This window comes from Triturus cristatus, chromosome 11 (genome assembly GCF_964204655.1).
Source record: "Triturus cristatus chromosome 11, aTriCri1.1, whole genome shotgun sequence".
Classification (NCBI taxonomy): domain Eukaryota; kingdom Metazoa; phylum Chordata; class Amphibia; order Caudata; family Salamandridae; genus Triturus; species Triturus cristatus.
This window is the reverse complement of record NC_140594.1, coordinates 42,727,914-42,754,885: the sequence shown is the minus strand read 5'-3', so window position 1 is coordinate 42,754,885 and position 26,972 is coordinate 42,727,914.

The window sequence follows — 26,972 nt, the reverse complement described above, 5'->3', positions numbered from 1 at the left end:
TTGGGGCAGACATTGTCTGCCTCCAGGAAAGTCATGTTGAAAGGTCCCAAATTGTAGTCTTAAAAACTCTTGGTTATAAGCTGATCACGGCAACAACTCAGAGCAACAAAACACGGGGAGTCGCAATTTTAGCTTGTAGCGGGAGTCTTCAATTCGGTAAATCAGCGGCAGATAAATTTGGTCGATGGGCAATCACCGAATGTCACTATGGTGTGAGGAAGAAACTAACTATCTGCTCGGTATATGGATGTGTTGAAGATGACCCAGGTCCTTTAGAATTTTTATCTAATGAACTGGCTCATTGGCCACTACCATTGATTTTATGTGGCGATTTTAATTTAAATTTTTCTTCAAACTGGGCGCTGGGTCCCAATAAATTTAAGTATCAAGGTTGAAAACCAAAAGTTTTCAGAGCACTTGAAGAATTATGTAATACACATGGGTTACTTGACTGTTGGCAATTGAAGTGCCCAAATAACCCAGGATACACTTTTTTTTCAAACCCACACCTAAAGTTTGCTAGGTTGGATTATATTTTTGCATCACACAACATAGCCACACATAGCTCTATAGATCGATTACCCAAGGTATTGTCCGACCATAACCCTTTAATTATATGTCTTGATTCAGGTAAAATAGAATCTAAACATAATAGGTGGACGTTCGAAAGGGCTCTTCTGCTGAATGAAAAATACTGTAAGGTTATAGAGAACTGGATTCCCAAATTTTTAGAAAACAACCTTGGCAGTGCCCCGCTGGAAATTGTCTGGGACACTCTTAAGGCGGGAATCAGAGGAGAAACCTTGAGATTCTCATTGAAAAACAATCAAGATGAAAAATTAAAATTAAAAAACCTATAAGATGAATTAGCTAAAAAAGAGGAAGAGCTCATAATAGCAATCCGGGGAAAGATCAATATTGAAGCGGCAATTAGAGACGTTGCCATCTCAAAAAATCTCATTGTAGAAACATTATCAAATAAAGCAATTAGTAAAGCCATCCAAAATAAAGAAAAATTTACGAGCTCGGGGAAAGTATCGGTCATCATCTCGCAATTCGAGCTAGACAGGAACAAACGGATAGTATAATTAATAAATTAAAGACCCCATTAAAGGCCCCACCCAAGATCCCAAAGAAATTAGAGATTGTTTTAAAAGATATTATTCGGAACTCTACACAGAGACGTACAAAAATCAATCTCAAATAGATGACTATCTGGAGACGGTTAAGTGGGCTCAGCTCTCCCAAACCGATAGAGATAACTTGGCTGAGGCGCCGCAATGGATCGAAATACTGTTATCAATTAATAGCCTACCCTCGGGTAAAGGAAGCGGGCTCGATGGAATTCCCTCTGAATTTTATGCCAGATTCAGTAAACAACTAAAAGAGAACCTTCTACTGTTGATGACCCAGGTCTTTCATGGTGGACAACCACCAGGATCTTGGGCACAAGCAAAAATAATCGTTTTTCCAAAAAAAAACAAAGACCCAACCGAGCTAGGGGCTTACTGTCCAATTACTCTAATTAATAAAGACTCTAAAATCTATTCAAAAATACTTGCCAGTCAGATCGCACCACTCATACATAAAATTATATCGGCCAGGCAACACGGATTTGTTCCCGGCAGATCTACCATCGATCACATACAGAGAGTCATCACACTCTTTGACGTGACCGAAATAGCAGGAGACCCTATGGCACTGATACTACTCGACGCCGAAAAAGTGTTTGATAGGATCTCCTGGCAATATCTATGGACAGCCATGTCAAAGAGTGGAATTGGGGAAATATTTATTAAAGCAATCAGTATGATGTATCTTAACCCAGAAGCTGCAGTAGTGATAAATGGGGATATATCCGAAAACTTTAAAGTGACGAGAGGGACGAGGCAGGGTTGTCCCTGATCCCCATTACTTTTTGCTATTTTCATTGATCCTTTTATTCGAAGGTTAGAATCAAATTTAGCAATAGTACCTGTGAGGACCCTTAATGGAGACACCAAAACATTAGCCTACGCCGACGACATTGCTTTAACTATAACCAACCCTAATGATGCTATAAAACTAATTGAAATAGAAGCTAATCACTTTGGTGAAGTTTCAGGCTATAAATTAAACCAAAATAAGACTCAAATTGTTATTAGTAATCAAATTAATTGTGTTGACAAAAGGATTGTTGAAAATGCGACTTACCTAGGGGTAAATATCACTTCCAACCTCAACAATCTAGTTATGTTAAACATTAATCCACTTTTGAAACAAACGGACCTATCACTGAAGAGATTACATAATTTACATTTAACAATTTTCGGCAGGAGCAGTCTAATAAAAATGGTATTTTTTCCTAAATTTTTATATTTTTTTAGAAGCATCTGTCTAATCTTTGATCAACATTTTTTTTCTGAACTGGATCGCATCTTTTCTCGCTTTATTTGGGGGTATAGTAAATCGCGCAGAGCCATGAAGTTTATTAACTTACCTAAAGATAGAGGTGGACTTGCCCTACCTAACTCTAAAGCTTACTGGTGGGCTACTACACTTAGTTATAGTAGAATGCTTTTGACTCCTAAACCTGCTTTCAATCTAGCAGGCAGGGTTCCAACCCCACAAGAACTTATTCTTGGGGCAGCAACAGGTGATCATCTCTGGCGCTTGACCTATGACTGTCACTTCAAAAAAGTCCGGTTTAAAACCCTTAAAGGAATCTATAATGTCTGGGGTAATGTATGCAAAATACTGGGGATTGGCAGATTTTCATACTACACGACCATCCACTGCAACCAAAATCTCCCCGCAATTTTCTCAGATTCATGTATGAAACGCTGGGTTATGTCAGGAATCACAAAGCTTGGTGTATTTTTCAATCAAGCTGGGTTTAATACATTTGAATCACTAAAGAATAAATTTGCACTAGAACATCGCGACTTTTATAAGTACCTGCAAGTAAGAGACTTTATGTTAAAAAAAGGGGGTGGTAACTCTGCTTTTCAGAAAATATTGTTAATAGATACAATTATAAAGGATAAAGTAATTAAAATAGGCGAAATCTACAATAATTTAATTATAAATTTACCTGATGATCTTGAGAAACACCTTCAGATATGGCAGGATAAATTAGAAATCTCCGAAAAATCGGTTCAAACTGCATTCAACCTCTCGCAATCAATCTTATTATCAACTAAACTACAAGCACAATTTTACAAGACCTTTTTTCAGTTATGCTATACTCCCAAAAAGATAGCAAAATGGAGCATTGGCGAGGGGACGAGTTGTCCAAGATACGCTCTTCCCGAAGTGGATATAACGCATATGTTTGCTACTTGCAAGGAACTCTACACCATTAGACAAGATATTTCTATTTTTCTTTCTAAAATCCTTAAAACCGACATCGTAATAACATCAGCAGAAATTGTTTTGGGGTTAGAAGGGGATTCTCGACCAACTCATTTAATGGGATTAATTTTTGTTGTAATGGTAATATTCAGATTATGTTTAGCGTCGGCCTGGTTAGACCTACATCCACCTTCATTCCAACAATGGCGAGCACGCTTACTTGCAACTTATAGCCTTGAAATAGCCATATATAGAAGTAAGGGCTTGAATAAGAAAAAGAAAGGTCCAGAATGCAGCAGCCAGGACCCTGCTACCCATTCCCAAATTTGCATCTGTCTCCCCCTACATCCAACAGCTACATTGGCTGCCGGTGAGGAGCCGCATCAAATTTAAAGCCTTGTGCATAGCTTATAAAGCGATCCACAATCATGGCCTCCTATTCCTAAAACAAGCCTTTCACCCGCCCGAACAGCGAAGAACACTGCGTTCATCCTCAGCCCATCTGCTAACAGTCCCCCGCACAAGAAGGGCTAACTGGGGAGACAAACGCTTCATCGTTGCCACAGCTAGACTGTGGAACACTCTCCCTCTCCACATCAAATGTGCACCAACTCTGCTCAATTTCAGAAAAAAACTGAAAACATGGTTGTTCCAAGCCTAAACCCCCTTCTCCGACAGAGAGTTCTGTGACAACAGCGCCGAGACACCCTCGGGTAATTGCGCGCTCTAAAAATCGCCATAAATAAATAAATAAATAAATAGCAATCTGGGAACCACTTAGATTATGGATAGAAGATACTGAGTAATCATTTTAAAAAAAAATTTAAAAAAATTGTTGTAACTGTTATTATGTGGTTACGTTATAATTTTCTTTTCTGTTAAATGTATATATATATATATATATATATATAAATAAACTGTAATGCCTGTAAGCCGGTGGGTGGTGGGGTGGGGTGGGTGGGCTGGGTAATGCTAAATAATTCAAAAACTCAATAAAGATTTGTTTATGAATCTCGACAGTTGAGAAGAATCACATAGGTTAAAAAAACATATTTACAATTACTGGGCCCGATTCACAAAAGTAATCTGAGACAAAAACCTAACTTTACGACTTTCGGTGCTCACAAAAGGCATTTAGGAGCAGTACAGTTAGGATTCCTAACTTTACTACTCCTAAATACCTTTTGTGAACACTGATAGTTGTACATTTAGGTTTTTGTCTCAGATTACTTGTGTGAACTGGGCCCTCTGAAATCACCTAGGAGTACACACCCAGGTCAGCATGTAACCCAGAGTCCTTGAGGAGTATTGTGGATGTTTTTAAGGCCTCATATACACACTTACTTACCCTCTGTGGCGGATATCAAATAGGTGTGCCCAGCAGTGTTGTTGCTGTGTACCCTGTGAGTTCGGGTGCCTGTGCCACCCTCCCATTCCCATGTATCACCCCGAGGTAAAACAAGAAACAGCAGCAGACCCCGGACGCAGAAAGCAAAAGTTTTAAACCTTTTATACTATACGTTGCAACAGGACCAAAGTCTCCACTTCTTCTACCAGGGCAATGTCATTTTAAATGTCTATTTCCTCTTTATTTGAGTCATGAATTCAGTTATAAGAGAGGCCTGTCTGGTGTGACAGCGCCTAATATCCGCTAAACCAAAAACCTGAGTTATTAAGACCAGGCACCCACATTCCTAATATGATTTTTCAGGTAACATTGGACACTCACCATGAAATGCTGTTCTACTCATATATTTTCTTAATGAATATGCATCCATTTATTGTTTCAAAAATTATTTCACCAAAGTACTGTTTTATTTTAATAGAGCAATGGTTCAAAAATCCAATCGATACTGGGCAGTACATGTGCCTTTCATGCCAGGCTTCCCTCCGTTATAATGAATGTCCTATTTTCTTTCAATTCATATGATATGCAATCCTTCATCAGATGAGTAGTCTATAAATAAATAACAACATGTAATATATCTCCATCCACTTGGAACCATACATAACTCCTATATATGAAATATTCACAATTTCATTAAACTCCATGCTAAAAAGATAGGGTCCTAGTAGCGTAACCTCGTGAGCCCCACAAAAGGAAAGTGTTTATCAAAAGGCTGAAAATAATACAACATACATTTGAAAGGGGAGAGGCTTGCCAAGCACAGAGGCCAGGCAATCTGTAAATGGCCAGTTATTCACTGCAGCATCTCAATACATTACTGAGTTGTGAAGACAATAATGACTATAACTCTAAGGAACACCGTCACTCCAAGTACTAATACTAGTCCGAAATACTGTCACATGAACTTCATGACGTCCATCCGTGCTTGTGCTCTGTCATTTCGTGTGGTCTAAAGATCCTGTCTGCCTGCACCATTTGCAGCATTGACCAATAGAAGGCCTGCCCCATCTGTAGAGTGGGGCTCTGGCATACTATTGGCTATGCAGTATTTCCAATTGCACCAATCAGACCCTGTCCTTTCCTGCTCCCAGAGTCCACTTCCGTTGGAGATGTCCAATGGCGACAAGGCATTATTAGTGTTTTATAAATCAAGACTCCCAGAATTGCCATTGAACATTCAGAATCAGTGTTCTCTGCTCGGCACAGGTGGGCCCATCCGGTGCTCTCTGGTTACCTTCCAGTGTAAGGGACACCACTGCCCCCTCCCCCTCCCCCCTAGTCCATAGGTTGTACAGTAAGAAGGTCTCAGGGTTGGAAATGACCCCATAAAATGGATTGTGCTTGTTCTCATTAATGTCGCTTTAAAGCGCTTCTTTGGGACCAGGGCAGCATTCATCCCCTAGGATATTCTTGGTCCTCAACTGGATCTGGTCAACAAAATAAAAACCCAAACTGTAAAGCATCTTAGATTTTTCAATGAAAACGCGACATATTAGTTTAGTAACACCATGAAGGTTTATTATAGACTGGTTCAAGGCAGTCATTTAGCCGTGTATGCCAGGTATAGTTCAGATTTAGTGAATGAATGAAAGGTCAGACTGGCGTGGTGCTGCCTCTTGAAGGTCACAGGAGACTGCCCCCACCATCCCCAAGAAGGGGCTTCTTTTACAACGTGTTAGCAATAGAAGTCATACATTTAGTATAGTTGAGCAAGAGCCGCACGGTTCGAACCAATCACATCTGAGAGAGAAGGATTCCGCTTCTGAGTTCCCATTCTCACCATTATCCCACAGATTCACACACTGTCGAACCGATCCCTGGTGCCCTTCGGATATCTAGATTGTAAATGCAAAGGATGTTACTTAACATACAAGGACAAGTTCTCATAAGACTCTCATTGTGGTCCCCAAAGGAGAGGCCTTCAGAAAATTCACTCTCCATGGAACGGGAAACGGCCACGCATGACCATAACCACGCATGCATTACAACGCATTACAACGCATGCGTGGTTACAACGAAAAGCAACGAAAAGCCTTTACCACGCATACCTTTACTACGAGATTCGTAGTAAAGGCATGTGTGATAAAGTTAAAAGAAAAAAAAAGGGGGGGTTGGGTGGTCTCCCCCCCCACAAAAAAAAGCGTGGGATTAAAAAAGGGGGCTTGCGGGGGCACCCCCCCAAAAAATATATATAAAAAACTCACCTATTTACGACATTTAAAGAAAGAGATGTGGAGGCAATCGGCGTCGTTAGGGGAAACGGAAGGAGACTTCCGCTTCCTCTTAACGACGTGCTAAGTAAGATCGAGGAGAGGAGAGGTAAGGGAGAAAGAGGGGGTGGTGTCGCAGAGGGGTACATTTAAAGGGTACGTTATTAGTGTGATATCCTTTAACATGAAAATGCCATTAACATGCATAATTTAACAACGAAAACCGTTGTAAAAGTATGCGTGTAAAAGGCATTTTTGTGGTACAGGATATGCGTGGTGACGGCATTCGCGTTGTAACGCATGAGTGGTAAAGGCATGCGTTACAACGGAATGCGTTGTAAAGTCATACAACCCATGGAACATTATTGTGCGACAGAGCTTTAAGTATTCTGTGCATGGGAAAGTGACATTACATTTCAAAGCCTTGTTTACAAGGTTGCATGTGCCTGAATTCTCTATGCAGGGTGAGACAAAAGCAAAAAGGTGACTTCTGAAAGCATGGCTGCAAGCAACACCAAACATCTTCAAATTGAGGCCTACATTGACCAGTGCAAGAATACGCACAGTTCTCTCAACATGATGTCTTTGCTGCAATTACGTGTTAACATGTTGACCTCGTTGAGATAATACAATTCTCATGTTTAATTGCAAACTCTATTTCTGTAGCAAGTTGTCTCCCATGAAGAATGCCGCTGGTTCAGCTTCATCTTCAACACACAGAGGTATTTAGTGGTAATTAAACATAGGGGTTTTCTCCAGCCAATACATGTGGATGTGTGTATTTATAAATTAATATTTAAAAAATCCTTTTTCATCCATTGTTCCATCCTTTCTCTCTCTAGCACATCCCAAACATTTCTGACTAATATGAACCCCCAAACATGCTTACCAAACTTTACCATCCTTTTTTAGGTTGAGCATTCGAGAACTATTGTAATTTCTTATGGTGGGTTAAAGCCATCCCCCAGCTATTGATTTGTTTGTTTCAGCGTCCTTCAAAAATCCTTACTTGCCAGTGGTCAGTCCTGCCTCTTTGTCCCTCCTTTCTCTCTTCGTTCCTCCCATGCAGCAGGGACTAAGTACTGTCTCATAACACTACAGTTCTTTGTCTGTTCTCTGAGGGACTATTTTATTTCTTTGTTTCCTGCTCTGTTTCTGTTTGTCTGTGTGTAGTTTCGGCGCCACAGCTGATTTTATTTAAATATACTTTTCCTCCCTCCCACCTCCTTCTAATTCCACAGTTTTATTGGGGTTACTTTTTTCGCCATGCCTCCCTCTTCGTGTTTATATTTTTTAAGCTTTTAATCAATTTTCGCTTTTGACCATCACGTGGGCTTCTTTTTAGTAGGTTGTTAGTTTGGGGTTGGGCTTTGTTTTATGGAGGATTGGGTTTGTTTCTCTAGTGAAAGCTTCTGCTGCTACAGCCCGCTCTGTGTACAGGCAGCATGCTTTAAAGGCCCACACACTGGACACCTGGTGATGAGAACGTGACCCACCCCTTTCCTCAACTTTTATTTTCCATGCAACATCTGTGTTATTTATTTATTTTTTACAAGTAGGGCGCGCTTTAACTTTAGCGGCTGCGCCCCTTTGTTCCTTTTTTCCATTAGTCAGTGTTGCAGCTAGCTCCTTGTTGCCGTCCCGCCCCGGGGAGCATGCAAAACGTTCAGCTTTAGCAACAATACGGGCGCCATGCTTTATATTTCAGCAGGCGCCCGGTTTACTTTCTGACCTTTCCAATGCTTGTTTTTAGTGTGTGGCACATCCTGGGATCCTGGGATCTTCACCCTCCGCCTGGGACGACTCCTGGTGGCCCCCCGCCCTGGGCAGCGCACCCAAACCAACAGACCACGCGCGCAACCTGGGCTTCATCCTGGACTCCTCCCTCTCCATGACCAGACAAGTCAACGCCGTCTCCTCGTCGTGCTTCTACATCCTGCGCATGCTACGTAAGATCTTCCGGTGGATCCCCACCGAGACCAGGAAGACGGTCACCCAGGCCCTCGTCACCAGCCGTCTGGACTACGGCAAATCCCTCTACGCCGGAACCACTGTCAAACTCCAGAAGAGACTCCAGCGGATTCAGAACGCCTCAGCACGACTCATCCTGGACATCCCCCGTCGCAGCCACATATCCGGACACCTGAGAGATCTTCACTGGCTTCCGGTCAACAAGAGAATCACCTTCCGTCTCCTCACCCACGCACACAAAGCCCTACACAACCAAGGCCCAGGATACCTCAACAGCCGCCTCAACTTCTACGCTCCCACTCGCCAGCTTCGATCGACCGGCCACACCCTCGCCGCCGTCCCCCGCATCCGAAGAGCCACCACAGGAGGAAGGTCCTTCTCCTACCTGGCCGCCAAGACTTGGAACTCCCTCCCGACCCACCTCCGCCTGACCCAGGACCACCTTGCCTTCAGGAAGCAGCTCAAGACCTGGCTGTTCGAGCAGTAGCGGACCCCCCCCCCCCCCCTAGCGCCTTGAGACCCTCCGGGTGAGTAGTGCGCTATATAAATGCTTTGATTGATTGATTGATTGTCTCCGTTCACGGAAAGAGTTACGGTGGAGGAAGTCAGCCAATAGCCTGCAGCCCGGAAGGACACCGCGCGGCGCGTGTTGATGACATCACGCGTGACTGTGTTGGCCTCTACAGCATTGGTTAACCCTGTAGCCTTTCATACAGCAACAGAATCTGCTTTATTTCTGAAATTAGACCTAGCAAGTGTACTAACGCCCAGGAATAGGTCCAAACTCTGTTTCAGTATTCATCTTGCCTACACCCCCCCAGGCCAAGCACTGATAGCGAGATCGGCGCAATTAATCCACAACTGAACACTGAATACCTTTGTTTCGGTCGCGGGGAGATGATTCACTTGAAATCCTGCTTTCACCGCTCTAAATCGGACACCTTTGCTGTCCTAGGTTCAGGGATCACTACTGTAGAGTCGTGGCCCAGGGCCTAGAAATAATGCTACACCACACGTGGGGTACAGTAGTGGCTAGTGCAATGCCTACCACGCCCAGCACCCCGGGCTATTTATTATCTTTGTAATGTGCCTTCCGTGTGGACGTCGGGCATGTCCACTGTGCGCACGCTCAAGGGGGGGCTCATTAACTATCGCCAGGGACCCCCGTAACAGTGGTCGGGTCCAACTCTGGCAAACACTACATTTACGTATAATGCGGTTAGTGTGGTTGGCAGGGAAGCGCCTGCCACGCCTTTTGTCATCCTGCCTCATCCCCGGAGGGCAGGCGGTTCTCATGACATCTTACCTGTCAGAGAGCGCACAGGAACCGTACTGCCATTGTCAGGGATATACAGTATCCGGCACGCAGCGCATTCAGCTGAGGCCGCCCTGGCACTTTGGGCTCCACAGGGTGGTCCAAGGCTAATTGCAGCGTGTCCAGTGCATCAGCTGCTTGTGAAGGGGAAATGAAGAGGGCAGCGTTCTAGTGTTTCTGTGTAGAGTGCACACCCACACACTGCATTGTCTGCTAAATCTTAAATAATGGGAAATTTGATGACTCAAATCAAAGGCTCACATTTTATTGACCTGAAAAGGATGAGTTGAATATGGCAAGATTCAAACACGTGACCTGTACTTCATACACAGACGTCTGCGGTTTGGTATGCGCCATACTGAGCTATGTTAGCAGCCTGCCTACTATTTTCTCTTCTCTGGGCGGTGTGGTTAATGACCTGTACTGCTGCTCTGGTAGTGTTTTTATATATGGTAAGGCCTAAGCACCTGCTACTGCTTTTCCATTTCATTAGTTCAATGATTTTTGGTGTACAGCAGTGCGTAAGTAGTCACTCGGCGGGTGGATTAGTTTCCATTTGACCCATTTTGTGCAGCATGGACTGATAAAATCAGGAGTATAGACAAAAAGGGGAAGGAAACCTACCCTTATTAACAGGTACAAGTAACAGTTGAGGTTCATCTCTCCTGTGAGCCAGACTCATTGACTTTGGATGGAACTTTCTACAGTTCTGCAGCCCACTGAGGCCCACTCTTCTTGAAGCAAAACTTCCAAGAAATGGCATTGTCTCCACTTGTCACACTAACAAGCAGTGGCGGCTCTTCGAGGGAGTGCTGCGGGGCGGTGAGGTGGGGAGGGGTGGGGGAGGGGCAGGGTGGGGGTAGTAAACTCCAGCATACGGCCGAGCAGAGTCAAGTAAGTAAATAAATAAATAAAATTAATTACATTGCACGTGCTGCAACGCCAAACCGGCGATGCAGTGCGCAATGTAATTTGTTTTATTTATTTACTTAACTCCGTTCGGCCGTATGCCGGAGTTTACAACCCCCGACCCTGCCCCTCCCCCGCCTCACCATCCCGCAGCACTCTCTCAAGGAGCCGCCACTGCTCACAAGTATTATTAGCCGACAGGGATTCCATTCTAGTGCTTGTTACATATAGTAGTTTTAGTTTATTAACTCCTTGCCTGCTTATGACAAGCCCAGCCCAGTCATAACGGCTGCGCTCCGCCCACGCGCGATTGATTCCCCGCCTGTGCGGAAGAATCAATCAGTGGGCGGGGTCGTGACGAGCTCAGCTCGTCATGAGCACAGCTCCACTGTGCCTCATGACGAGCTGGGCTCGTCACAAGCACCGCGGCACCGCGCGCCCCCCCACGCCGTGGGGGAATTACCCCCACGGCGAAGGGGTTAAATTAGCACAGTTAATTAAAACCATTTGAATATAATGTCACTGTAGTGTTTTTACCACATTAAAAGCAAAGCGGAGCAAACCATCAAATTCGTACATATATTTCTAACAAGGCAATCTTGTGATTACTGTTGTGATCACATTACAGGTTTCAAAATCAAGGATAAAATGATTTGGTACAGAGGCACTAGGTCAAAGTGCAAAAATAGTCTTTGATGAGTTTTTGGGAAGGAGGGACTGGCTGGGAAGAGGCAGAAGAGGGAGAGAGCAGGTTGTCCAGGAGTCTCACATATTTTTCAGACCTTGCAAGCGTTTGAATATCTGAGGAAGTAAAACAGAGAGCAGATGCCTCCCAACATGTGCTGATGCCCCTTTTTAGATATAAGGGTTTTACGAGAAATCTTCTAGGAGCGTCAAGGGTGGAACAACAGCACAGAAGATGCAGCCATGATGCAGCCATGATTCATAACACAGCCTGCAAGCCCCCACCTCACTAGTTGGAGCCCATCGGTTGAAGGCAGTGGAGCACAGACCTAGAAGACGCATAAATATAATATTTTTGCGGGCCACTGCGTTCAGGCTATCAAGAAGGTTGTGGTGCCCTGAGGAGTTATGAATCATTTAAGGAGAGCAGGATAGTTGATGTTTTTAGTACCCGAATGTCCATCGGGTAGGAAATTTGTCTAACCTGCTTGTTGATAACCCTTTTCCAGACTGTGTATGGAATAGAGTCTGAAGTTAGTGATGTTTCGTCAATATGTAGCTTTTTTATGGCTTTTACAATTTGACGGTTCCATGGATTCCCTGGGCTGGCAAGAGTTTCTTTTAACCGGGCTTTAAGGGTATTATCTGCGGCTTTTAGTGTCCTGATATAGTACTTCAGGGTGTCAGCCTCACAGGAGATCGATTGTCTTTGAAGGCCCAGCTCCAGTCTTGCCCTGTGAATGTAATTCGGGAGACAAAAGATTTTTTTAATAAATGGTGACCTGGGCGTGGTCGAGACTGGCCGAGCATGAACCAGGAAAGACCTGGTGCCCGTAGCTGAAGGCAGGAAGAAGGGTAGCTTTGATCACCTTCAGTATGGGTTCGGCAGGAGGACTACTCAGGGAGTGGTTAAGTCGAGTCAGGCTGTATGTTGTTGCTCCAGCTCTCTTTTTCAAGGCAGCTAAGTGGACTGATGGTCTGGAAGACTAGCTAAACCAGACCCCCAGGTAGTTGTATTGTGATGTTGTTTTAATCTTTGCGGGCCCAATGTTCCACATTAGACTTTTCTTTTTCCTGCAACGGCCAAAAATCAAGACCTTTGACTTAATTTTGAGAGCATTAGCTGTGTTGAATTCCTGGAGCATACACAAGGCTCTTTGGAGGCCAGACTTGGCCTGGTCCATTATGACAATATCGCCAGCGTATTGCAGAATGTGCAAGTTCGTTTACATATAACTCCCAGCACACAGCCCATTACATGGGACTTAGACTTCCTGTGATGTCTTACACAGCCATCCTACTCACATCAACAAATCTGGCATTCTCACCCCACTCAGGCCACCTAATGTAGATGTCTAATGGAAGCCTTTGCATAGTCAATCTAGTTATTGAAACATTTCTTTCCTGAACGGTTGCACAAACACCTGAGTGAGTATAAACAAGCATTTGCAATGTAAACCCATGTCTGAATCGGGTTTGCAATGCAATAGGTCTCGCATTTACGCAAGTTAAGCTTTTGACATTGCAAATAACAATGCCTTTTATTTTTGGTTTCGTTTTTAAAACATGTGTAAAAGGCATAATAGCTTAAACTCGCGTAAATGCGAGACCTATTGCATTGCAAAGGCTTGTTACCCATGTTACCCAACTAACAGGCACACACGGACCCTACTTATAAAAACAACTGACTGCATCCCCCTTTCAAATACACTTCCATCGTCCCTTAATTATTTTTTTAAACACTCAAAGATTCCTATTTACTGATTTTAGAAACAAGATAACATTACAATTCAGTTTATTTGTCCCTGTCCACACCGCCAACCCCCTAAACAAAGACAGAGATGTGAGTGACACCATATACAAATTAATATGAGTCCGTACGTAACATTTGGATTGCTTAGGCAGCCCAATTAGCATCTTTGCATCATATTGCAGTAAATGCGCATCACAGACACATCTAGAAAGTATTCATCATCCGTTCCTTCTACAACTTGTCTCAGTTCAGGGCTTCCCATTTTCTGGTGTAACCAGAGTTCTACTAAGTCGCATTCCACCCTTCCTCCCTGTTCCACTCCACTGTAAACCAACCTATGGCGTACCCCACATTCAGTCTGTACTCACTTTCTTACCTGTCCAATTGAAGAACAATCCATGGTGTGAGGAGGGGGCAGGACCTTGAAAGGGTCGGGTTCAGGGCTTCATGCAGAGAAGTATCTACAAGGCACGTTTGAACCCCTCTTCTCTGCAACAAAAGCTTACTGAGGCTGGTCCTGATGTTCTGGGGTGTTTTCACACCCCTTAATGACACCAGCTGTTCAAAGCCTTGGAATACAACCTGGAAAAGCACTATTTACAATGGTTTTCAGCTCATTTTCCCTGCCACCCTGTGATATCGCCACACTGGGAGACCATGTGATGGGAGCCCATATTGTGTGTCACATGGGGGCACTGTGTGAGTTGGCTATTGCTTTGTGTGGGTAGTCATTTGGTCATCATCCTATCCCACTCCAAACTCTACTAAACACACAAGAAACCAAGAAAACAAACTCAACACAACTAATGTACAAAGAAAAGAAATACTAATCTACTAACTATTTCCCTCTGATGAAGGGTACCGGAGCAGTGTGCTACTCACCATAAAGTGCTTCAACGGCTGGTCAGGGGTAGTATGCGCAGGAGCATAGCATAGGCCCCCGCAGCCCCGCGTTACAGGGGGGGGCCAGCAGCGGTCAGCAAGCACTACACCCGTCACTATGCTCGCTTGTCGTTTCACCAGGCTCGCCTCATCATAAAACAAATAGTGCGCGGTGCGCAGAAGCCTCAACGTCTGCATGGTCTTCTCCTTTAGGGTGGGGCTGGGCTCAGTGGCATTGTCATGCGCAATTAAAAGTGCACGTGAGCTGAGGCATCTGAGGCAGCTGAGAGGGACTGTGCAGCTATAATCTAATAATTGTTAGTCAAGCCCGGTCTCCTGACACCTGCCTGCACCTGCCACAGAAGCTGCAGGCCTCAGGTGAGTCAGAGTCTCAGTCAGAGGGTGGGGTGGGCTGGGCATACTAGACATGTCACAGTCACATGCATCAGGGGCGTGAAACATAACATAGACCCCGCAGCCTCTGCCACAGGTGTAACACAGCCCCCCGCAACCCCTGCATTCCAGGTGCCCCCTCTGTGGCCGCACAGCCAGCAAGCACTACACACGTCTGTCTGGGATGTGGTTACATTACGCTTGCTGGTCTTTGTACCAGGCTCATCATAAATTAAATGGTGCTCAGCACACAGATACATCAGTGTCTGCGTGGTCATTACCCTTCGGGTGGGCCTGGTCTCATTGGCATAGTCATTCGCAATTAAAAGTGCACTTGAGGTGAGGCATCCAAGGCGGCTGAGAGGGACCCTGTGGCCATAATATAATAATTGCTAGCCGAGCCCAGTCTTCTGCCACCCACCCACCCGCCCGCGCCTGCCACCGAAGCTGCAAGCCTCAGGTGAGTCGGAGTCTTAGTCAGAGGGTGGGGTGACTTGGGCATACTGGACGTGTCACAGTCACATGTATCATAGGCGTAAAACATGACATAGGCCCTGCAGCCCCCGTGTTTCAGCCTCCAGGGGCCCCCTCAGCCATCGGTGCAGAAGCTGCAGTGCACACAGCACTAAACTCTCTCCCCGGCGTTGGTTGCACCAGTTGCCTCATAAAGTAAATGGTGCATGCATGCAGCGGGTGCAGGTGGCCTGAGCTCCCAGCAGCAAGGGGGTTAAGGCAACTGCCTCGAGGCGAGAGATCTCTACTCCTGAAAGAGGTGAATGTAACTATGGCAAATGTGCACTCCTACTGGATCACAAGGAGTCAAGTTGTGATCTTTTCAATCCCCCAGCCAACTCAGGACTTGCGTTCTTGCTTCTCTGCATTGTCACCCACTTCTGTGGCTTAGTTCAGGCTGTTGTGGCCACTAGGGAAGCAAGGGGCAGAGGTGTGCCTGCCACACCCGTTTGATCTTCACAGTATAGATATGTGTCTATCTCTGGACATCATGTGATACTTCCCGCATTTTGAACCACGAGTGGAAGCTCGCGGAGTTGAATATGGACTTTGATTTTTTTAAGCATACCGCTATGCTAATGCAGAATTGTCAACCATGTTGAAAATAACGAGTTGCTTGAAAATTTACATTTGTTTGTAAACAACAGTGTGTATAATGTGAGGACACATAAGGCAGGCTTGCAGAGACACTACCAAAGTGCAAACTGCAAACCTCTGGAGTCCATATAATAGCTTAAAGATTTTACCCAGTGCAAGGCAGTGCCACACTGATGTTCTTTTTGCGCACTGTATGACTTCCAAATGACAATAACAGTGACATACCATGCACCTTAATGAGTGCTAGGTCAACCTAATTGTCATGCTTGGGTTCATGGGTTTGCAGATCAAATTTATGCATGAAACACCATGGATTCACAACAAACATTATTTGTGTATGCTCAATTTCTAAGTCAAAAAGGCTCAATTTGTTAACATGAAGAAATGCATATTTTTCACAAAAACACTGATTTTACACTCATATAAAGATTTATTCACATATAAATATCTTACCGGGGTAGATAGAGGGCTTTTCAGGAGGAAGTCCTGGTTCAGGGTGAGAATGGAAAGGCAACACCTCAAAAAATGGTTGTGGTGTAGGCAAAGGGGTTTTTCACAGATGGCAATTATGTTCCATGTGGAATGAAAGAAACTGTTGCTACGGTAGGTTTTGTGCACCAATCACTCTGGTAATTCTTCACTCAGTCATGATGGGCTGGTTTCCACTTTCTTACAATTGCAAGTGGCTCTGGTGTGAGTACCTTCATGATTACCTCCTGCACTGAGGTCCCCCCACTGTTTGAGAAATGTCTTAGCCAGTTGTATCCCCACAGTTACCTCCTGCTCTGAGGTCTCCTCCACTGGGTAAGACATTTTCTAGCCGGTTGTGAGTTTCTGGATGGTTACCTGATGAGCTGAGGGCTCTCTCCTGTTTGAGAAATCTCTGAGCCAGGTGCACCTCTTGGTTTGGAGGTTAAAAGGTAGAAATTTGAGAGGCATCAGAATATAGGGCCAACTGTCTCATCTCATAGATATGCTATTCATAGGTCATATGTTAGGTACTGGGGACCTTTCAGAGGGGTGTCAGTGTGGAGGTTTTATTAGAAAGGAATGTCAAGAAGTCTGTGTAAATGTAGCTTGCAAGCATTCTCTTACGCTTTGAACCAGTATGGTTTTTTTTTTTACATTGGAGCAGTGAAAGGGTGTCCTTCTTCAGCTTTTCTAAGCAATCGCTTCATTGAAATCTTCATGCAGGATTCCTCTGAAGCTCATGTGAGCTCCTTTCACTGGTGCAATATATGTCCACTAGGTGTGGTGGTGGCCTCTTGGGCCTCTTCTAATCACTGACATTTACAGAGGCATCTCTGCATCCCTAGATCATGAATTTTAAGTGCTGGGCAGTTGCTTATTTGCTTCTGGAGTCTCGAATATGATGTAGCTGGAGTCTACATGTGCCCCTCCTGGTATAGTGTGGTGGCATGTTGCAGCACTGACGCAATGCCTATTAAGTTTCTTTGTGGGCAAATGCTTGTAATTCTTCTGAAATTGCCTAATGAAAATAAGGTTTGGACTAAAAAGTGGCATGTGAGTCAACTAACATGACAACTTACCAACAATATTTCCTACTCTAAGTCCTACTCTTACTCCTCTCAGCAATTATGTTAATTATTCACCGAATGTGCAAGACATTTTTGAAGATCAGGGATTCATCTTCCCAATGAACTCTCTGTGTCCATCACTCTGCATAAGCAACCCCTTAATATAGCTTGCTTTACTACCTTTCTATTGCATTCATCGGCAAAAAGAGAAAGGAAGGTGATCAGAATTGTACTTTTCCCTTTAACATCTAAACACGTTATTATCTCCAGCTTCACTCTGAACATCCTAAAGCCCTTCAGTATAGACTCGCACAGGCCTGTTAAATGGGAATGGAGAGCATTGGGAAAAACACGTTTGCACATAGTTTAAAAGCAAGCTTATAACTAGCTACTTTTTGTTAGAATCCATGTGCCACTTGAGCAGATTTGGAAGCTTCTTGCTAAAATGTACATGCCTTTGGTTTTCCAAGTTGTGATCCGATGCAAGGGGCTGCAAGACATCTTTTCAAATTATGTATGTGTGTGGGTTTTGTTCTCCCTTTGCCTGCAGGCCACCCTGATACTTGCATTTACATGCCCACCATTTTGAGATGAGCTGCTATCTTCCCTCACACTTCCTTTCATGCACAGTAAAGTCTAACCTTGTGTTCCATGCTGGGGCCCAGGCCCAATTCTAAATGCTCTGCCACGTGTCATGTTTGTCGAGCCATATCCTTGGGATCGCCTCTTGCCAGGACCTGCTTTACTTCCCCGGTCACAATTCCTGCCTCTTAAGCTGCCATTACTGGATGGGAGATTGTTGCATCCATTTAAGGCAGATGCCATCCAGGGACATTTCAAGGCATCGGCAAAGTGGGATCTGGCCCAGGGCCCCAGACTTTCAGGGGTCCCCTGACAAAACCAGCTGTTCTGCAGAGTCTTGCCCTGATGGCATTAAATGATTCTTGAACAGATTGTCTTAATTACCACTTTCCTAACATTCTTTTTCAATATTGGTGATATGTGTGCCTATCAGAGATATTTTGTAGAGGAATGTTGTGTTTATGTTACATGCAACATCCATAAAATAGTTTATTTTCGGTCAAATCAGGACCTCTCCTATGAGAAATGGGAGCGTGTCACAGAGATTATTTGCAATAATATTAGCGAGCAGCTGCTGTGTTACAATATGGAAAACACACATCACTATCCCTGAATATTACATGTAACACATTTGGAATTTGGACTAGTGTGTCTGTGCACTGTCTGTGACTTGGACTAAAAGGGCATAAAAGAGCTGAAATAGGATCCTACATTCCAAACTGTTCTCACAAGGGACCACCAAATATGCATTGCAGTTGGCCCCCAAAATCATTAAGATGTTCCTAGTGCCATCTGTGAATATGATGGCCCTAATTACCACAGGGCTGGCAAGTCCAGACCCATGGAAAAGTCATTTTGTGTATAAAGTTCAGCAAAAAAACTGATTGTAGCAAAGGTACAGAATGTTTAAACTCTGCATAAGTGTTTCCGAGGTGGTTATAGGAAATGCTACAGGCACGGTACATAATTTCTCTTTGTATTACAAGTGTGCTCTCACCACATTCCCTCAGTGTGAAACATTACCTTAGTTAAAGAGCACCACGAAGCAGAAACGAACACAACAGTTACAGATCTGCTTCTTCCACACAGCTTTGGGTAATCAAAGGTTGACAAATTCTGAATTGCCTGAAATTCTGCTTTGTGGGTGTGTGACATAGGGAGTGGGTAGTCTGGCATTCCGAATTACCACGCACTATTGATTGCACTAACTTCTTCTTCTTTCATAGACTGCCTAATGTCTAAATAGCAAATATTCTCACTTCGTGTCGTCAAAAATGGAATAACCAGATGAACAGCGTAACAAATCCTAAATTATAATCAAACGCATGTATTTCTTTTTAACATATTTATCATTCACATGGAAGGTAATATTTTCCATCTACTACATTATTTACCATAAAACTAATGAAAAATAGGTTGTATGAACCTGGGCACTCCTGCAGGGTGTAGCGGAATGTAAATAATGTTAGCCCGGCACAGTGTCTTCGAATCCTGAGGTCAAGTGGGTGGTAATGATGGAACACATCACTCTCTGGCTTCCCTAAATTTGAAATATACTCCAGGCTTTTTTCTCAGCCGTTGCCATTAATGATGACAATCAATTCCGTAGAGCTGCTGGTTGCTGCCAGTAATTTGGGGTTTTCAGAGAGCTGCGTCTGTCATGGTGCCCTCCTAATAGCTAATACTTCTCGAGATTGAGAGGGTCAGCATGAATCACGCTCTGTGCTTCTGTCCTCCACTTGCCATTATCATTATGTTAACTTTCAATGAGACGTTAACGTTAAAGAGTTTCTAATTCCATCAAAGAGTCTCCTGCCTGTAAAGCAGTAAAGAGGGAGAGAGGTAAAGAAATATTGTTCTATTAGAAAGCCTGAGCCATCTTCATTTGTTTTATACAGTTTCTAATCCAGAAATTTCTTTAGGAGGAAGTGTTAAGAGCAACTTGCGCTTTGTATGACTTTGCGTCAAGGAGGTGTACTATGGGTGGTTCCATGACTGAGTGGTTCATGTGTAGTCCCATGCATCCAGTGCTTTAAATGGGAAAGTGCTGTCTTGTACTGAGTGCCTGCACCTCAAAAATTCGAAAGGGAGAGTACCTGCACTTCTCAGGACTGGTGCACTATATTTAATGGGAGAGTACCTGCACTTCTCAGCACTGGAGCTCTACTATTAATGGGAGAGTACCTGCACTTCTCAGTTGAAAACAGTCACTCTAGATCAAAAAGTACTTACACTTTTATATTTCCATTTCAAGTATTACAAGCATTCAGCAATATTTTTAGCGCAAATTCCTATTTACTAACATATTTGAGGCTGGGTATTTGCACTCAAAAAATATATATATACCTTCTTCAAAGTATCACTCAGGCACTCATCTTGAACTCACTCATCTCGTGCAGTACAGCGCTCACACACTCATCATTCATCCTCACCTTGAGTAAGCTCACAGCCAGTCAGCTGAACCTGCTGCAGATGTGTGACGCAGCACAGAGATTATTCTGATCTGATCCAATTAGCTACGGGGGACCGCTTTGCTTCTTGACAACTCGCAATGACATCCAGATATGGAATGCTTTTACCAAAGTCCATTCCAGCAGATATCTCCACTATTCTCCCCCCTTTAGTCTATGCCTACTCAGGGCCATCAACTTTAAACAGTAGACACATTATTTTCAGCACGGGCGACTCCATGCAGTAATCACTAAAGTGGGATTATGAACAAAAGAAATATCATAAATGGACCTGCAGAGAGATGAAAAACATGCATATCTCTCACCTCTGAACCAATCGTATTTGCTAAGCACTGCATCCTATTGCACAATTAGCTGTAGGCACCCCAGTCAGTGGTCCTATTAAACAACATGGAATGGAAACACTTCCAACATAGCATCAAAACAAATACAATGCCCTTACAACCACACACCCTACACACATTGTAGTTGGCAACTCATGTAGGCGAGCGCAAGTGCTTCAGTTCTCCACATTGGTGTAGTAGGCCCTCTATAAATATAACAATACAAGACATTCATGACCTCTCAACCCCCTGTCTTCTTGGCTCTGTCCTTTGGCTCCTGCCTCCTTGTAGCCGTCCATTCAGTTCATGCCTTCTTGCATCTGACTTCAACTCCTGCAGTCTTGGCTCCCATCGTCCTCATCCAACTGTTGGGTGATTTCCTCCTTAATCTCATTCATTCGGCTGTTTCCTTTGTGTATCTTTCCCTTGAGTACTCACTTTCTTGCATCCATTCCTTTAGTGTCTGCCTTCAAGTATCCCTTACTCCAGCTCTTTACATCAATAGCTGGTATGGGATGTTTAAGCTAATGAAGTGTTGAGTAATATTGCTTTGTATTTTCCATCCTTCTCTTCAGTATCGGTGGAACAAAACCCATCATTACAATATTTGTGCTGTGCACACAACATTCTTACTGCTACCTTCATAGTCATGACTCTACAACAGCATTGACTTTCTACACTTACGTTTTACTCCAAGAAATTAGGAAACAGCCAAGAAAGTATTTAAGCGGTGTTCAAAAGCGGCAAATTAAATTTAACAAATAAAGCCGTTTAAAGGCAAATTAATGAAAATGGACTCTTTGTTTAGGTGTCCAGGTGATCATGGTGCATCATAATCTCATGCATCATTACCAGAAGGCGATGCAGCTGCATCATCAACAGGAGACAAAGCAGCGGTGTCACAATCCCAATTGGTCCCACCACATGACCAAACATCACAGTGCTCAGATCAAACCACAGATGTACCTTTCAGCATTGAAGCATCAATTGTGCCAGCACTGCAGGCAACAACAACAACCATAGTAAACATAGAAAGCAAAAGTAAAAAAGCTGTGTCAGCAGTGCCTCCATCTATTACAGAAGGAGTTGGAGAAATTGCAAGCACACCAGCTAGGTCTACACCGCTACCGGTGTCTAAAGAAGGTTCAGAAACTGAGAATACACCATCAACAGATGAATCTCTGAGTCTACTATTACTAACCAGTGAAGGAAGTGCTGAAATTGTAAGCGCACCAGATGTGTCACCGCTGCTACCAGTGACTAAAGAAAGTGAAGAACCTACAAATGCGCAACTTGTTTCAGCAGTGTTGCCAAACGTTGAAGAAGAAATTGAAGACACAATGAGTGAGGATGCCGAATTACATTTGGAGGAACTAGAATCATGCAATAGTCAGTTTTGCAAAGATATGTACCCAAGTGATAGAGGGAACTTTCTAGACAAACCTTGGCATGATACTGAGTTAGAAGGTTTGTCATTAGAAGAGGCCCATTCAAGCCTAGAGGACCCTTCCCACGAGATAATAAGAACAGGTGCTTTTCCACAAAGTACTACTACAAGGAAAATAGGACTAGAGATAACACTCCAAGATTGTGTCTGTGCTACTCATTAAAAATGGACAGTGCATACTGTGAACCTTGTTGACTTTTTGGAAATAAAAACCTTTCATCCTATCAGCAAGCATGGGCTAATGGTATAAAAGATTGGCAAAGCATGTCTCGAAAAATTAAAGAACATGAAATGACGCGCTCACATTTAGCGGCTTGTGCTGTACGTAGAAAATGGAGGCAGGATGAGACGAATAATACACAACTGGAATCAGACTACAAAGAGCAGATGAACTATTCTGAGGAAGACCATCAATGCTACACTCCTGTTGTCAACATGCAATTTACCAGAGGACTTAGAGAAAAACTAAAAAAGAAAATGGTGGAAAGTTTTGGACAGTCATTGAACTTTTGGCCAAATCTGATCCTGTTTTAAACCATCGGATTACAAAAGAGGGTAGAGTTAAAAACTCGAGTCCTGCTATTCGAAATTAGCTTATTGAAATGCTTTCAAATGAAGCACAAAATGAGATAGTGAGGGAAATAAAAAATGCACCATTTTACTCTGGTATAACGGACACAACGTAGGACATTAAAAAAGAAGACCAATTAAGCCTGGCTAATCGATATGTAACACTATGCCTTAATATAGCCTTATAGCCCACCGTAGCGGGCTATACTGGCTATTAAAGGCCCGCTCCAGCGTTCGGCTCGGGCCTTTAACAAAGAAGCGGGACTTTAATAGCCGGTATAGCCTTGCTACGAAGGGCTATAAGGCTATTAGAACATTCTGCCACTAGAGGGAAGAATGTTCTAACAAATTAACCAAAGGCCTATCGGAGTTCGAGGGGTTTTAAATCCCCTCGGGCTCTGAGAGGCCTTTGTGAAAACAACATTGGAATGTTGCTTTGCGGGCCTTTACCGCCCCGTAGAAGCACGGAGCACTCCATTGTCTTCAATGGAGCGCTCCACATTCCAATGTTCTAATACGGAAGAAATTCCAACCAAAGTCAAACTTAATTAAAGCTTTGTTGGCTTCTATAAAAGTACAGACCAAAGTGCTGAGGGGATAGCAACAGCACTTGTAAACAAAGCCCTAGTGCTCAATAAATGTAGAGGTCAGGGTTATGATGGTGCCAGTCCAATGAGTGGTATATGTAGTGGAGTGCAAACAGGAATACTACAGAAAGAACCCTATGCAGTCTATGTACACTGTGCAGCTCATAATCTAAATTTAGTGTTGAATGATGCCTGCATGTACATTCTGCAATTGCAGACTTTTATGACATTCTACAGCAAGTATATTTATTTTTCAGCCAAAGCATCAAACGGTAGTAATTACTTACAATCACAAAAGAGAGCACAACTCAGAAGAGACTCTGTCCAACACGGTGGGCATCCAGACATGATGCTCTCTATGCTTTATGCTATCGTTTAATGGACATCATGAAAGCATTCACTACCACTGACCTGCTGTCTAAAAAGGTTGAGGAGCGCGCGGAAGCTCAGGGTCTTAAGAAGTGCATGGAGACTTTTGAGTTTGTGTTAATGGTTGTAATCCAGTCCAAAGTGCTGCAAACAATGAATATTGTGTCTAAGCTGCTTCAGTCTGAAGATCTGGACCTTTCACAAGCATCAAATGTGTTAAATAGCGCAGGGAACAGTTTGAAGATGTTAAAAGCTCAGCGTCTTCACTTGCAGCTGCATGGGGAATTCAATTGCATTTTACACAAAAATGACCACGACGCAAATAAAGCACTTTGATGAACTCTGTGAGGGCCAAAGGTTATGCAATCCTAAAGACAATTTTAAGGTGTCTGTGTTTTATGCTGACATAGATATTGTTGTTAATCAGATAAAAACATGATTTGCTGGTACGCACACCATAATCGAATGCTTGCATTTCATGATGCCTTCAGAAATCCTCAGAGCTTGTGAGGAGGAGTTGTTTGAAGCAGCCACGACCCTGGCAGCTCATTACGAAAAAGACTTGTCCCTGGAGTTTCTACAACAGCTCATCGCATTCAAAGCAGTGTCGAAAGAACAAATACAGCTGATCTCAGGTGGCACAATAAAGAATCTGGCTGACATTTTATTTTTGAGAAACAATGCAATTCTGTCCAGTATTTTGGATGCAGCAACAGCACAGAAACTTTTTCTTACAATTCCAGTTACTGAAGCTAGTGCAGAAAGGTCATTTTAAAAGTTAAAATTGATCAAGAACTATCTCTGCAGCACAATGACGTAGGAAAGGCTGTTGGGATTTGCAACTTTAATCATTCAGAGTGATCTGGCAAAGAAATTAAATGTGAAAGCTCTAACAGAAGAGTTTGTACAAACGAAGGCAAAGAGGCAGACATTCTTTCGGTCATGTACATCTCTCCAATTCAGTGACGCAAGCAGCAGTAGTCTTCGGCCACCAGTCTAATTTGCCAGTCACTCTTCCTGGTGTCAGCATCCGTCAGCCTCGTGTCCACTTTTTAAGTATTGTTTTCTGCTGTACCAGCCATCAAACTCTGCAATAAATTTCCTCAGGCTCCTACAAGTACTGTTCCTACTCATAGTCTGATTTTCTAACTGTATCTGTCCTTTGAATCCCACGAGGAAGCAGTAAGTAGCATGGTATTCTGCCAGTATATCATACTTTAAATATTGTGCGCTTATATATAGGCTACCTCAACATTCTGAAGAAACGTTTATAGAGGGAGAAGAAATGTACTCAATTTAAAATGACACGTATGCTCCTCCTTGACACTTTATTTTGCACAGACAAAAGAGGCATCATTGGAGTAAACAGCCTTGTATATTTTGCTGCTGAGCTTGTTATTGTTTTGCCAGTCACTTCGAAATATTTCAGCCTTCAGAAAGGAAATTGTTAGTCTACACTGGTTTGATTATTTTATGGTGCTGTACTTGTCATGGTTTACCGGTTCCTTTGAAACATTTGTGTCTTTATGCACACACCAAACGGGGAATTATTTGACTAACCTGGCTTCATTTTTGCATTACACTGGACATGTTTTTATCATGCACTTTGAAAGCATTTTCACCTTGATGCAAGAAGAAAAGGGGATTATTTTACAAAACATGCCTGATTGTTGTATACTTCTGAACTGGTGATTGCTTTATAATGCACTTTGAAAGTATTTGCACTTTTCTTTTTCTTTACCAACTACAGTTTGCATAGATTCTGTCATTAGTTACTTGTTGGTATGGTTGTTTTTATTCTATATGCTGTGTTTTTATGGTGTTGCTTGCACTTGTCTGCTATACGTTTGCCTTAAATCGTGTAATTAGCATTGTTTGCACTACAGAAATGATACATTCAAACAGGCAAGCATCTGCATCAATGTTCTGAAGCATCTAAACACTTTCCATCCGCAGCCTTGTTTACCTGCCTGCTTTGTCCTGCTTACTATTAAATATATGATGTTAGAAATTGAAATTACTTGCTCAGTTCACGTTATTATCATGCACAACCCTTGACAGTCGCAAGGGTGTGGCATGCAGATAATTCACCAGTATGTTTCTCCTGGATTTAGCAGGATACTGAGTTGTATCTTGTGTACTTCTCAATTGTTAGTCAAGTCTATGGAGCTGCAGGTTTGGGTTTGTCTTTTGAAGTTTCAATTACTGTCCATCAGTGTCAATTCAAATTCAGACCCTTCATAGTTGTTCTTTGTTCTTCAGTCATGGGCAGCTATTGTTCTTTGTTCTTCAGTCATGGGCAGCTGCTGAGACAATATAACCGCTCCTTAGCATTGTTCTAATTACTGCCATTCCTGAGACAATAGAACCGCTCCTTGGCATTGTTCTGATTGCTGCCGTTCCTGAGACAATAGAACCGCTCCTTGGCATTGTTCTGATTGCTGCCGTTTCTGAGGCAATAGGACCGCTCCTTGGCATTGTTCTGATTGCTGCCGTTCCTGAGACAATAGAACCGCTCCTTGGCATTGTTCTGATTGCTGCCGTTTCTGAGGCAATAGGACCGCTCCTTGGCATTGTTCAAACTGCTTCCGTTCCTGAGACAATAGGATCGCTCCTTGGCATTGTTCTGATTGCTGCCGTTCCTGAGACAATAGGACCCCTCCTTGGCATTGTTCTGATTGCTGCCGTTCCTGAGACAATAGGACCGCTCCTTGGCATTGTTCTGATTGCTGCCGTTCTTGAGACAATAGGACCCCTCCTTGGCATTGTTCTGATTGCTGCCGTTCCTGAGACAATAGGACCGCTCCTTGGCATTGTTCTGATTGCTGCCGTTCTTGAGACAATAGGACTGCTCCTTGGCATTGCTCTGATTGCTGCCGTTCCTAAGACAATAGGACCCCTCCTTGGCATTGTTCTGATTGCTGCCGTTCTTGAGACAATAGAACCGCTCCTTGGCATTGTTCTGATTGCTGCCGTTCCTGATACAATAGAACTGCTCCTTGGCATTGCTCTGATTGCTGCCGTTCCTGAGACAATAGGACCGCTCCTTGGCATTGTTCTGATTGCTGCCGTTTCTGAGGCAATAGGACCGCTCCTTGGCATTGTTCTGATTGCTGC